Source organism: Bidens hawaiensis, unplaced genomic scaffold, assembly GCF_021521415.1.
Source record: "Bidens hawaiensis isolate Kalapana, Puna unplaced genomic scaffold, B.hawaiensis_p1.1 tig00037194_1, whole genome shotgun sequence".
Lineage (NCBI taxonomy): Eukaryota > Viridiplantae > Streptophyta > Magnoliopsida > Asterales > Asteraceae > Bidens > Bidens hawaiensis.
The window spans coordinates 130,720-144,581 of NW_027505465.1; the positions used below are offsets into that span (position 1 = coordinate 130,720).

At 39.6% G+C, this 13,862-nt stretch overlaps 1 pseudogene; it reads left to right on the forward strand.

The window, feature by feature from the left end:
- The first annotated feature begins 7,564 nt into the window (after window positions 1–7,564).
- LOC143613374 (photosystem II CP47 reaction center protein pseudogene) lies at window positions 7,565–13,021 on the forward strand (annotated as a pseudogene).
- Window positions 13,022–13,862: the final 841 nt, after the last annotated feature.

A 13,862-nucleotide genomic window follows, 5' to 3' on the forward strand; every position in this document is an offset into this window, starting at 1 on the left:
CCGATTTCCTTTGGTCAATGTTCGTTGGGAATTTCGTCGGGGTGCTGAATTCACTTGGGAACGTGAGGACCAAATGAAGATCAAGTATCCACATCTTTTTGCTACGGATGTTAATTCCTAATTTTGGGACGAAATTTCTTAAAAGTTGTGAATGCTGGAAATTCGTCTATTTTTTTCGTATTTCTAACCCGACCCGATTAGAGTTAATCATTTACGATCGTCTATTTATTATTTTAATTTCCTTTTTTTGTATGTTTGTCTCGTGTATGATTTGCAAACACAAAATATTAGTCACTTTTTCTCCTTATGTTCATTAAAGTTTGTCCATTTAGCCCTCGGTTAGTTTGGTTAGTCCTTTATTTATTTTGTTAGTTAGTGTAGTTAGTTCATGTTTTTTCAATCCTCAAAAAATCAAGGACTAGAGTGCAAATTCTTTATTTTCTTCCTACTTCTTCCCTGTAACTCAATTAAGCCTTCAACCCACCATTTACACCATCTTTTATAGGGAATGTCATAGAATGTTTTCTTGCAATATGTTCCCTAACCCTAGGCGCGTGTAATGAATGGGGCTATGTCCATTCGTTAAGAAGAGAATAGCGAATGAAATGCATTCGTCAAGCGAGTCGTTATGCTAGTCATTATTGAAAACTAACGAATGATACCCCCCATTCGTTGGAAGACCCATTCGTTAGCCAGGTGAGGAGAATGAGCCCATTCGCCATGAATGCTCATTCACTATGAAGGTCCATTCGTTATGAAGAGCACACTCGTCAATAAGCAATGGATGAGCCCATTCGTTATGGAATACCCATTCGTTACGAAGAAACCCCATTCGTTATATAATCCTTAATCATTGGTAGCCATTCGTTAGACAAGACTAACGAATGAGCTCCCATTCTTTTGATGCTCATCCGTTAGTAAACTCAACGAATGAACCACCATTCATTAAAGGATCGGATAACGAATGGAGTTTGATAAAATGACCAAAAGGTCCCTGACTAAGAATAAAATGGATTAATTACAAAGAAGCCCTCGAACTTTATGAATTAAACAAAGGTAGTTAATAAGTAACGAATAAGATAATCATTTAAGAAATGTTAATGAAAATTTTGCTAGGAACCCTTAATGGAAATAAATTTTTTCAAGCAAACCTGGCAGCTTAACCCCAGCCAGGGGCTCTGCCGCCCCTAGAACCCTACTGCCCCCAGACTCCCGTTCTTCGAGGGTTATAATAAATTAGAAATACGTTATGGATAGTGATAGTTAATTGATACGTGTAATTGATATACAGTTAGCCATGCCCAGTTAAAGAAAGGAGTTACCATTAACTCTGAGAGGAACCGAGTTCAGGTGAGTTTCTAGCCCCATTTCCTTGTTATATTTTCGGGGTTATGTGCAAACTCGATATGAATAGTTAATACACTTACCTTAAGTGGTAAGTGTATGATACATGAATATGTATGAATCATATATGTGTATGAGGTGTATGATATATGAATGGATGATATTTGTAAGAGATTAGAAGTATGTATGAAAGTAATTAATGAACGATGTAAAGAAACGTATGTATGGTTGTAGAATAAGAAAGGGATCAGACCCTAATAATATCTGAGATAGAGAATAAAGGGATCTGACCCTAATAATATATGAGATAGAAAAGAAAGGGATCAAACCCTAATAATATATGAGATAGAAAAGGCAAAAGGAATCCGACCCTAATAATATATGAGATAGAAAAGATAGTAAGTATGTAGTATGTAAGTATAAAAGTATGAACGTATGTATGAATGCATGAATGCATGAAAGAAAAGTAGTAACTAAGGTATTTAATATGTATCCTTGGATGCATATATGAAGGTAAGTGTATGTATTGTATGTTGCCTGATTAACTAGAACTCACTCAGCGTAGCTGACTTTTAGTATGCACGCAGGTAAATAGGATGAGGTAGCTCACTTGAATAAAGACACGTGGCATTGGACTAAAGATTCTGGCATCTTGAGAAGAATGTTATGTTGTCATATATGACTGTGTTTAATTTTAAAAGATAAATTTGAATGATGTTAAAAGAATAATTAAAAATGTTATGTAATATATTGTTGACTTATTATATTCCGCGAAAAGTTTAAATTCACTCTGATGTTTAGAACTGTGTTTATGAGTAAATCCAACACCAAAGTAGAGCACTGGGACCGGGGACTTACAAGTTGGTGTCAGAGCATAAGTTCGAGAGAATTAAGCATCCTACATTCTTAAAATCGAACAGCGATTGGGACATGAATAAGAAAAGAAAGAAGATGCAAGTTCGAGAAAGCCATGTGTTACTCAAGCACGCTAAGTAAAGGTAAAGTACATGATTAATTCAAATGTAATGGGAGAATGTATAAGAAAGTTAGCTTAATTGCTAGAGATAGGAGTATGTGATTATATGAATTCTTTGATAGTCTAACTGTTAAAGTAGAACTAGAACAAGTGGACTCACAAAGGGAAGTGTATAGGGCACAGAAAGTAACGTGATAAGCTAATCACAGTTGCCACTGTTATTACCTGTTAACCTTACAATCCTTGTACTAAATAGTTTATTGAGTGATGACGTTTGTGTTTCCTTATAGAATACGAATGGCTGGAGCTAGGAATGTTGCAGGACAAGGAGGTCGTACTGGACGTCGTGGTAGGCCAAGTATTGTCCGAGAACCTTCTGAGCCAGTTACTGACGCGAGAGAGGAAAGGAGTGAAACCCTACGAGGGCCAAGCCACAATGAAGGGTATCAACTTGATCCTATTGTGCAAGCCGCCATTGCTCAAGTTGTAGCTGCTGCAGTGAAGAACCTGCAACCTTAAAAGTCTGTTGGAAGTCATGTGAGGACTGCCGAGAGGGCAGGGATGATGGTAAGAATGCTGATGATGGGGAAGGTGATTCGAGTGAAGCTCGATCTGTGAAAGTTGATGAGAGAAAGAGAGGCCGAGGTGGGTGTAACTACAAGTCGTTCAAAAGTTGTGACCCGCCAAAGCTAACTGGTTTGGGGGATGCGATCCCTACTCCCCAATGGATAACTGTAGACAAGGTTATCCGAATTAGCGACTGCCGTCCTGACCAAGCAGTGGGTTATGCCACCCAATCGTTCTGAGATGAAGCCATGTACTGGTAGGAGTCGGTGTATCAGAGAAAGACTCGAGAGGAAGTTAAGGATATGAGATGTGATGACCTGAAGGAGTTAGTGACGAAGCGATTCTGTGCTGATGCTTTGGTTGAGAGGGGTGATATGAAGTTTTTGAATCTGAAGGCAGGTAAGATGACACACCGCGAATACACTACTGAATTCAACCTCATGTCTAGGCTGGTGCCTGACATGGTGAATATTGAAGCTAAGAGGATCAAGTGTTACATCAGAGGACTTCCATAGAACGTTCGCACCTTAGTCAGGGCAAATAACCCTACTAATTTTGACTCTGCTTTCGAACTCGCAGAGATGGTTTACGATGACCTGGCCTAGGACGAAGTGGTGAGACACAGCTCAATGGACCCGAAATGGTACAAGATACCACCGACATAATAGCTCAAATTCGTAATAATATGTTTACTTCTAGAAATCTCCAAAAGTCTTACGCTGATAAGCGATGACGACCCTTGGAATTTGAAGTCTACGACCTTGTCCTCCTTAAGGTTTCACCTTGGAAAGGAGTAGTCTGTTTTGGTATAAAGGGTAAACTACCCCCCCCATTTTGTTGGTCCGTTCAAAATCCTTGAACGAATCGGAGATGCTGCTTATCGCCTAGAGCTCCCGCAAGAGCTTCAAGTCATCCATCCTGTGTTTCATGTTTCGAACCTTTGAAAGTGTTTAGCTGGCGAGAACCTTCATATCCCTCTCAACAAGGAACGCATCGATAAGACAATGCACTTTGTTGAGAGACCAATAGAGATAATGGATCGAATGGATAAGGAACCCAAGCATAGCCGATTTCCTTTGGTCAATGTTCGTTGGGAATTTAGCCGGGGTGCTGAATTCACTTGGGAACGTGAGGACCAAATGAAGATCAAGTATCCACATCTTTTTGTTACGGATGTTAATTCCTAATTTCGGGACGAAATTTCCTAAAAGTTGTGAATGCTGTGAAATTCGTCTATTTTTTTCGTATTTCTAACCCGACCCGATTAGAGTTAATCATTTACGATCGTCTATTTATTATTTTAATTTCCTTTTTTTGTATGTTTGTCTCGTGTATGATTTGCAAGCACAAAATATTAGTTTTCTCCTTATGTTCATTAAAGTTTGTTCATTTAGCCCACGGTTAGTTTGGTTAGTCCTTTATTTATTTTGTTAGTTAGTGTAGTTAGTTCATGTTTTTTTCAATCCTCAAAAAATCAAGGACTAGAGTGCAAATTCTTTATTTTCTTCCTTCTTCTTCCATGTAACTCGATCAAGTCTTCAACCCACCATTTACACCATCTTTTATAGGGAATGTCATGGAATGTTTTCTTGCAATCTGTTCCCTAACCCTAGGCGCGTGTAACGAATGGGGCTATGTCCATTCGTTAAGAAGAGAATAGCGTATGAAATGCATTCGTCAAGCCAGTCGTTATGCTAGTCATTATGGAAAACTAACGAATGATCCCCCCCCCAACCATTCGTTGGAAGACCCATTCCTTAGCCAGGTGAGGAGAATGAGCCTATTCGCTATGAATGCTCATTCGCTATGAAGGTCCATTTGTTATGAAGAGCACACTCGTCAATAAGCAATGGATGAGCCCATTCGTTATGGAATACCCATTCGTTAGGAAGAAACCCCATTCGTTATATAATCCTTATTCATTGGTAGCCATTCGTTAGACAAGACTAACGAATGAGCTCCCATTCGTTTGATGCTCATCCGTTAGTAAACTCAATGAATGAACCACCATTCATTAAAGGATCGGATAACGAATGGAGTTTGATAAAATGACCAAAAGGTCCCTGACTAAGAATAAAATGGATTAATTACAAAGAAGCCCTCGAACATTATGAATTAAACAAAGGTAGTTAATAACGAATAAGATAATCATTTAAGAAATGTTAATGAAAATTTTGCTAGGAACCCTTAATGGAAATAAAATTTTTCCAAGCAAACCTGGCAGCTTAACCCCAGCCAGGGGCTCTGCCGCCCCTAGACCCCGCTGCCCCCGGACTCCTGTTCTTCGAGGGTTATAATAAATTAGAAATACGTTATAGATAGTGATAGTTAATTGATACGTGTAATTGATATACAGTTAGCCATGCCCAGTTAAAGAAAGGAGTTACCATTAACTCTGAGAGAAACCGAGTTCAGGTGAGTTTCTTGCCCCATTTCCTTGTTATATTTTCGGGGTTATGTGCAAACTCGATATGAATAGTTAATACACTTACTTTAAGTGGTAAGTGTATGATATATGAATATGTATGAATCATATATGTGTATGAGGTGTATGATATATGAATGGATGATATTTGTAAGAGATTAGAAGTATGTATGAAAGTAATTAATGAACGATGTAAAGAAACGTATGTATGGTTGTAGAATAAGAAAGGGATCAGACCCTAATAATATGTGAGATAGAGAAGAAAGGGATCAGACCCTAATATATCTGAGATAGAAAAGAAAGGGATCAAACCCTAATAATATATGAGATAGAAAAGGCAAAAGGAATCCGACCCTAATAATATCTGAGATAGAAAAGATAGTAAGTATGTAGTATGTAAGTATAAAAGTATGAACGTATGTATGAATGCATGAATGCATGAAAGAAAAGTAGTAACTAAAGTATTTAATATGTATCCTTGGATGCATATATGAAGGTAAGTGTATGTATTGTATGTTGTCTGATTAATTAGAACTCACTTAGCGTAGCTGACTTTTAGTATGCACGCAGGCAAATAGGATGAGGTAGCTCGCTTGAATAAAGACACGTGGCATTGGACTGAAGATTCTGGCATCTTGAGAAGAATGTTATGTTGTCATATATGACTGTGTTTAATTTTAAAAGATAAATTTGAATGATGTTAAAAGAAGATTTAAAAATGTTATGTAATATATTGTTGACTTATTATATTCCGCGAAAAGTTTTAATTCACTCTGATGTTTAGAACTGTGTTTATGAGTAAATCCAACACCAAAGTAGGGCACCCGGACCGGGGACTTACATGTTGGTGTCAGAGCATAGGTTCGAGAGAATTAAGCATCCTACATTCTGAAACTCGAACAGCGATTTGGACATGAATAAGAAAAGAAAGAAGATGCCAGTTCGAGAAAGCCATTTGTTACTCAAGCACGCTAAGTAAAGGTAAAGTACATGATTAATTCAAGTGTAATGGGAGAATGTATAAGAAAGTTAGCTTAATTGCTAGAGATAGGAGTATGTGATTATATGAATTGTTTGATAGTCTAACTGTTAAAGTAGAACTAGAACAAGTGGACTCACAAAGGGAAGTGTATAGGACACAGAAAGTAACGTGATAAGCTAATCACAGCTGCCACTGTTATTACCTGTTAACCTTACTATCCTTGTACTAAATAGTTTATTGAGTGATGACGTTTGTGTTTCCTTATAGAATACGAATGGCTGGAGCTAGGAATGTTGCTGGACAAGGAGGTTGCACTGGACGTCGTGGTAGGCCACGTATTGTCCGAGAACCTTCTGATCCAGTTACTGACGCGAGAGAGGAAAGGAGTGAAACCCTACGAGGGCCAAGCCACAATGAAGGGTATCAACTTGATCCTGTTGTGCAAGCCACCATTGCTCAAGCTGTAACTGCTGCAGTGAAGAACCTACAACCTTAAAAGTCTGTTGGAAGTCATGTGAGGACTGCCGAGAGGGCAGGGGATGATGGTAAGAAAGCTGATGATGGGGATGGTGATTCGAGTGAAGCTCGATCTGTGAAAGTTGATGAGAGAAAGAGAGGCCGAGGTGGGTGTAACTACAAGTCGTTCAAAAGTTGTGACCTGCCAAAGCTAACTGGTTTGGGGGATGCGATCCCTACTCCCCAATGGATAACCATAGACAAGGTTATCCGAATTAGCGAGTGCCGTCCTGACCAAGCAGTGGGTTATGCCACCCAATTGTTCTGAGATGAAGCCATGTATTGGTAGGTGTCGGTGTATCAGAGAAAGACTCGAGAGGAAGTTAAGGCTATGAGATGGGATGACCTGAAGGAGTTAGTGATGAATCGATTATGTTTTGATGCTGAGGTTGAGAGGGGTGATATGAAGTTTTTGAATCTGAAGGCAGGTAAGATGACACACCGCGAATACACTACTGAATTCAACCTCAAGTCTAGGCTGGTGCCTGACATGGTGAATATTGAAGCTAAGAGGATCAAGTGTTACATCAGAGGACTTCCACAGAACGTTTGCACCTTAGTCAGGGCAAGCAACCCTACTACTTTTGACTCTGCTGTCGAACTCGCAGAGATGGTTTACGATGACCTGGCCTAGGACGAAGTGGTGGTGGAAGAGAAGAAAGAGGAAATGGGTTGTTCCTGCTAAATGACCTGGTACTTAGTTGTGGAACCCTAGGATAAGAAGGAGAGAGTGTGGAAGAAGAGGTCGTGTAAGATGTGTGGTATGATGCACCGTGGTGAGTGCAAATGGTGTAAGGATACGGATGTATTTCACAAGTTTGGTAAAGCTCACGGTAGAGAATGCAGTCCTTGGTCGAACGCTTGTTACAAGTGTGGAAAAATGGGGCATTATGCTCCAGATTGCACTGCAAAGCCCATGTGTTACAAGTGTGGTAAAACTGGTCATATGGCAAGGAAGTGCACTGACGGTGAAGCTGGAGGAAGCGAAAGGAAAGATTCTGATCAAGCAAGGCCAAGGACTAGGGCCTTCATGTTAATTCAGGAACAAGCCAGACAGATTCCTGATGTTGTGACAAGTACGTTTCTAGTGAATGGTATTTTTGCTTCTGTATTGTTCGATTCAGGTGCAAATAGAAGTTTTGTAGCTACTACATTTTGTAAGTCAGCAAAAATGAAATGTCGTCGTGTGCCTGAAACATTTAAAGTAGAAACCGCGAGTGAAACCTTGGTTAGGATAATGAGAATGGTTAAGGATTGTAGATAGAATTAGAGGGACATGAGTTTCCTGTTACCCTGTATGTCATGACCTTAGGAGGGTTCGATGTGGTTTTGGGAATGGATTAGCTATTTGAGTTCGAGGCTCAGATATTGTGTAAGAGTAGGTTAATAAGGTTAAATTCCTTAGATGGTAGTACGGTGACGGTTTATGGTGATAAAGAAAGTTCAGGGCTTAATGTCATTTCGATGATAAAGGCCGAAGGTTTGTTAAGGCAAGGGTGCGGTGCCTACCTGGCGTATGTTGTCAAAGCTATGGCCGAGACGAACGAAGTGAAAGATGTTCCTGTTGTGTACGACTACCCAGAAGTATTCCCTGAGGATCTTCTGAGGTTTCCACTGGAGCGAGAGATAGAATTCCAGATACACTTAGTACCAGGAGCACAGCCCATCGCGAAAGCACTTTACCTCCAGGCGTCGTTCGATATGAAAGAACTGATGTCTCAACTACAAGAACTCCTCGATAAAGGTTTTATTTGGCCGAGTGTTTCCCCGTGGGGCATACCGGTGTTGTTTGTTAAGAAGAAGGATGGAAGTATGAGAATGTGTATAGACTATCGTGAGTTGAACAAGATTACGGTGAAGAACCAATATCCGTTGCCACAGATTGATGATATGTTTGATCAACTATAAGGTTCGATTTGGTTCTCACGGATATACCTAGGGTCAGGCTATCATCAGCTTGAAGTGAAGGAGGAAAACATCCCTAAGACAAAGTTTCAGACGCGGTATGGACACTACGAGTTCCTCGTTATGTCGTTCGGTCTAACGAATTCTCTTGCAGCATTTATGGATATGATGATTAGGGTATGTCGATCGATGCTAGACAAGTCAGTCGTTTTTATTGATGACATATTGATTTATTCGAAAAGCGAGTCTAACCATGCTAAACATTTAAGAGAAGTATTGGAGGTTTTGAAGGAAGAGAAGTTGTATGCTAAGATTTCTATATGCGCATTTTGGATGCGAGAAGTGCAATTTCTTGGTCACGTAATCAATCCTGAAGGGATTACGGTGGACTCAACTAAAGATTGAGGCGATAACGAATTGGAAGACTCCACAGAACCCGACTGATATACGCAGCTTCTTAGGGTTGGCTGGCTATTATAGGAGATTCATCGAAGGCTTCTTTAAGATAGCCGCTCCACTGACCAGAATGACCCGGAAGTCTGTAGTATTCAATTGGGGTAAGTTTCAGGAGGAGGCTTTTAAGGAATTGAAGAAATGACTCACACAAGCTCTAGTCCTTGCTCTACCCGATGGTGACGAGGATTTGGTTGTGTGTACTTATGCCTCGTATCGTGGGTTAGGTTGCGTGTTAATGCAACGAGTAAAAGTTATAGCTTATGCCTCCAGACAGTTGAAGGTTCACGAGAGTACTTACCCAACGCATGACTTAGAGCTAGCAGCAGTAGTGCACGCTCTCAAGATATGGAGGCATTATCTATATGGTACTAGGTGTACTATTTACACCGATCATAAGAGTTTGAAATACTTCTTCGAGTAGAAGGAGCTGAATATGAGGTAGAGGAGATGGTTAGAGTTGATAAAGGACTACACTTTTGATATCAAATACTGTCCCGGAAATGCCAATGTGGTTGCCGATGCGCTAATCCGTAAGAATGAAGAAGTCATTGCAACAATAAAGTCCTATAAGTTAATCATTAACTCAGATCTCTTCGGAGAAATAATCAGAGTACAGTCCGAGGTGCTTATAAATGAAGGGCCTGTGAAAAAGAAAAGAATTTTCAGACAACAAGACGAGCTGATGGAAAACACTCATGGTGTTAAGACTATATTTGACCGTATGTGGATTCCGCGCCATGGAGATCTTAGAGGTAGAATCTTAGATGAAGCTCACAAGTCAAGATACTCGATCCATCCAGGATCCACCAAGATGTATCAAGACCTGAAGAGAGATTATTGGTGGCCGGGTATGAAGAATGATGTAGGAGATTATGTCAGTAAGTGCTTAATTGTTTGCAAGTCAAAGCTGAACACCATAAACCTTATGGGAAGATGCAGCCTTTAGAGATACCAGAATGGAAATGGAAACATATCACCATGGATTTCATAACTAAGCTACTGCGTACAGCTAAACATCATGATACCATTTGGGTGATAGTGGACCGTTTAATTAAAAGTTCTCACTTTCTGCCTGTACGAAAGGCTATCTCATCAGAAATATTAGCAAATGTGTTCATAAAGGAGGTTGTGACTAAGCATGGAGTACCGCTGTTGATCGTGTCTGACAGAGATACTCGCTTTACTTAAAGATTTTGGAAGAAGTTCCATGAAGCTATGGGAACAAGATTAAACATCAGTACGCCGCATCATCCTCAAACAGATGGGCAGTCTGAAAGGACTAATCAAACCCTTGAGGATATGCTACGTGCTTGTGTTTTGGATTTTGGAGGAAGTTGAGATGATCATCTACACCTTCCAGAATTCTCTTACAACAGTAGCTACCATTCAAGTATTGGTATGCCACCGTTTGAGATGTTGTATGGTAGACGTTATAGAACTCCTGTATGTTGAGGAGATATTGGTCAGAAAGAGATTGGAAGCCTAGAAATTGTGCAAGAAACCTCGTTAAGGTTCGAACAGATCAAGGCAAGAATGAAAGCTGCTCAAGATCGCTAGAAGTCCTATGCTGATAAGCGGCGAAGACCAATTGAGTTTAGCGTTGGTGACAATGTAAGGCTCAAGGTATCGACTTGGAAGGGAATTATCATTTTAGGAAGAGATGAAAGTTTAGTCCAAGGTATATTGGACCGTTTAAGATTATCAATCGCGTGGTCGATGTGGCTTACAAGCTAGATTTACCAGAAGAGCTAGAAGAAATTCACTCTACCTTTCATTTTTCCCACTTGAGAAAGTGCCTAGCTGATGACACGTCACATGTGCCATTAGTAGACATTGAGGTTGATGAACAGCTAAACTATATCGAACAGCCTGTAGAGATCGTTGACCGCAAGGAAAAGCAACTTCGTCATAAAGTTATCCCTTTGGTGAAAGTGATACGGAAGCATCGTAAAGGATCAGATGCCACTTGGGAAGTTGAAGAAGAGATGCGCAAGTTTTATCCATATTTGTTTAAGTAATATTAGGTTTTGGGGACTAAACCACTTATAAGGAGGGTAGACTTGTAACATCCCGTTTTCCAGTTTTGGTTAATAAAATGATATATATTATTATGAGTTGGGCTTGTGTTGGGTTAAGTAATTAAATGAATAAGAAAGATGGGCTTGGATGAATAAGGAAGAAAGAAAGACTATGGGCTTAGACCCATGACCCATGACTCATGACCCAGGATCCATGATTTATTATATAAACCATAATTCCCCATTTATCTCATTTATTCACTCATTTTACGCCACCTAAACATACACTTAAGCTCTCTCTCTCTCTCTCTCTCTCTCTCTGTCTATACCTCACCCTAGCCGAAATAACAAGAAGAAACTGAGCAATGATCCGAGGTAATGATGCTATGATATTATATGAATCCAAACCCGCTAGATTTAGTCACGAAATGACGAACTGACACCCTCAACCGTTAAAGTCATGAGATTCGGATGGAATTGGGTATGAAACGATCGAAAGACGAGGGGGACAAAAACTGATGAAAACGGTGGAAAAACGGGTGAGATCTCGCTTTTCCGGCGAGATCTCGGTTTTTCGGCGATGACTTCACCGGAAAGCGGCGCGGAATTTTAGGGAATGTCATAGAATGTTTTCTGACATTCTGTGCCCTAACCATAGGCTCGTGTAACGAATGGGGCTATGCCCATTCGTTAAGGAGAGAATAGCGAATGAACTACATTCGTCATGCCATTGGTTATGCTAATCGTTATGAAAACTAACGAATGATCCTCCCCCCCATTCGTTGGAAGGTCCATTCGTTAGCCAGATCAGGCGAATTAGCCCATTCGCTATGAATGCTCATTCGCATGAAGGTCCATTCGTTATGAAGTACACACTCGTCAATAAGCAGCGAATGAGCCCATTCGTTATGGAATACCCATTCGTTAAGAAGTAACCCCATTCGTTATATAATCCCCATTCGTTGGTGGCCATTTGTTAGACAAGACTAACGAATGAGCTCCCATTCATTTGATGCTCATCCTTAAATCTCGGCCCGTTTAGGGTTTATAAAAGTCAGTTATCGTGTCTAATAGATTATTATAGCTTGTGACCGGAATTGACTTTCGGTCCAGAAGACTTTATCTTTGTTTTCACTTATTACTTATGACGAACCCCGAACCCGAACCCAAATTCGTTGTTCGAATTCGGACTCACATTAGCTCGTTTATATCTTAGTAAATTCATAACTAGAGAATATGCTTGCTTTGGTTTTTGTGCATTTCATGTAACAGGCTTGTATGGTCCTGGCATATGGGTGCCTGATCCTTATGGGCTAACAGGAAAAGTACAATCTATAAATCCATCGTGGGGTGTGGAGGGTTTTGATCCTTTTGTTCTGGGAGGAATAGCCTCTCATCATATTACGGGAGGGACTTTAGGCATATTAGCAGGTCTATTCCATCTTAGCGTCCGCCCACCCCAACGTCTATACAAAGGATTGCGTATTGGCAATATTGAAACTGTCCTTTCCAGTAGTATCGATGTTGTCTTTTTTGCAGCTTTTGTTGTTGCCGGAACTATGTGGTATGGTTCAGCGACTACTCCCATCGAATTATTTGGGCCTACTCGTTATCACTAGGATCAGGGATACTTCCAACAAGAAATATATAGAAGAGTCAGTGTTGGATTAGCCGAAAATCAAAGTTAATCAGAAGCTTGGGCTAAAATTCCTGAAAAATTAGCCTTTTATGATTACATCGGAAATCATCCGGCAAAAGGGGGATTATTTAAGGCCTTTATGTCTTCCTTATTCTTTTTATTTAGGTTTTATGAATTCTTTATTCAATTATGACATAAATGAAATGTGAAATTCTTTAGTAGTCTACTTCCTCTCGAATGATGAATCCCGTAATTCTTAATTAAAGAGAGTACCTTGAAATTCATAAGGAATTTACTTGTCTATGTACTGTATCATTCGATCTTTTAGGTCCCGACTTCATCTTGACAGTTAGGCCACGATGCCCTTAAAGTCTATATGCGATAGATAGACTCTTGTAACCATGACACCTTTTCTATTTGCTTGTTTACTTTGATTCCAGCGGCGTTGTTTTCGATTTTAATTCTATTTTATTGTTTGAAAGTTTCAGGTTTATTCGTGTCGGATCAGTCAACGCGTTAAAGATTCGAGTCTCGTTATTCTTCTTATTTTATTATTATCTCGCCTATCTTTAAGGTGAGTAATCACTCCTCATTTTTTTATTTGTTTTAAACCTTTTGGGGACCTTATACGTACTTTAAAGTTTTTTTGTATGTCATATTATATCAATTGCAAATCTTGAATATTGTATGGCTGATCAATTAAATGCTTAATTGCTATTTGTTTAATTGTCTATATTTTTGAATTAAAGAGGTCCATCATAATCACAATAAAGTATGATCATACGCCGTCTTATTCGCCATATCCCGTGTTCGTGAGGCATGGTCAAACGACACCGTCTATTTGTCTTTGTTTAGTTGTTGATACTCCCGATATTGATATGCGGTTTTCTTATATATTATTATTATTATTATTATTATTAAACTGGTGATTACTTTCTCAGCTTTATGTTGATACACCTATTCTATTTTTGCGAATTTTACAGGATATTATATGAAGTGAAGTGAAGTATGAAGAATTAGTTGGACTTTAGGGT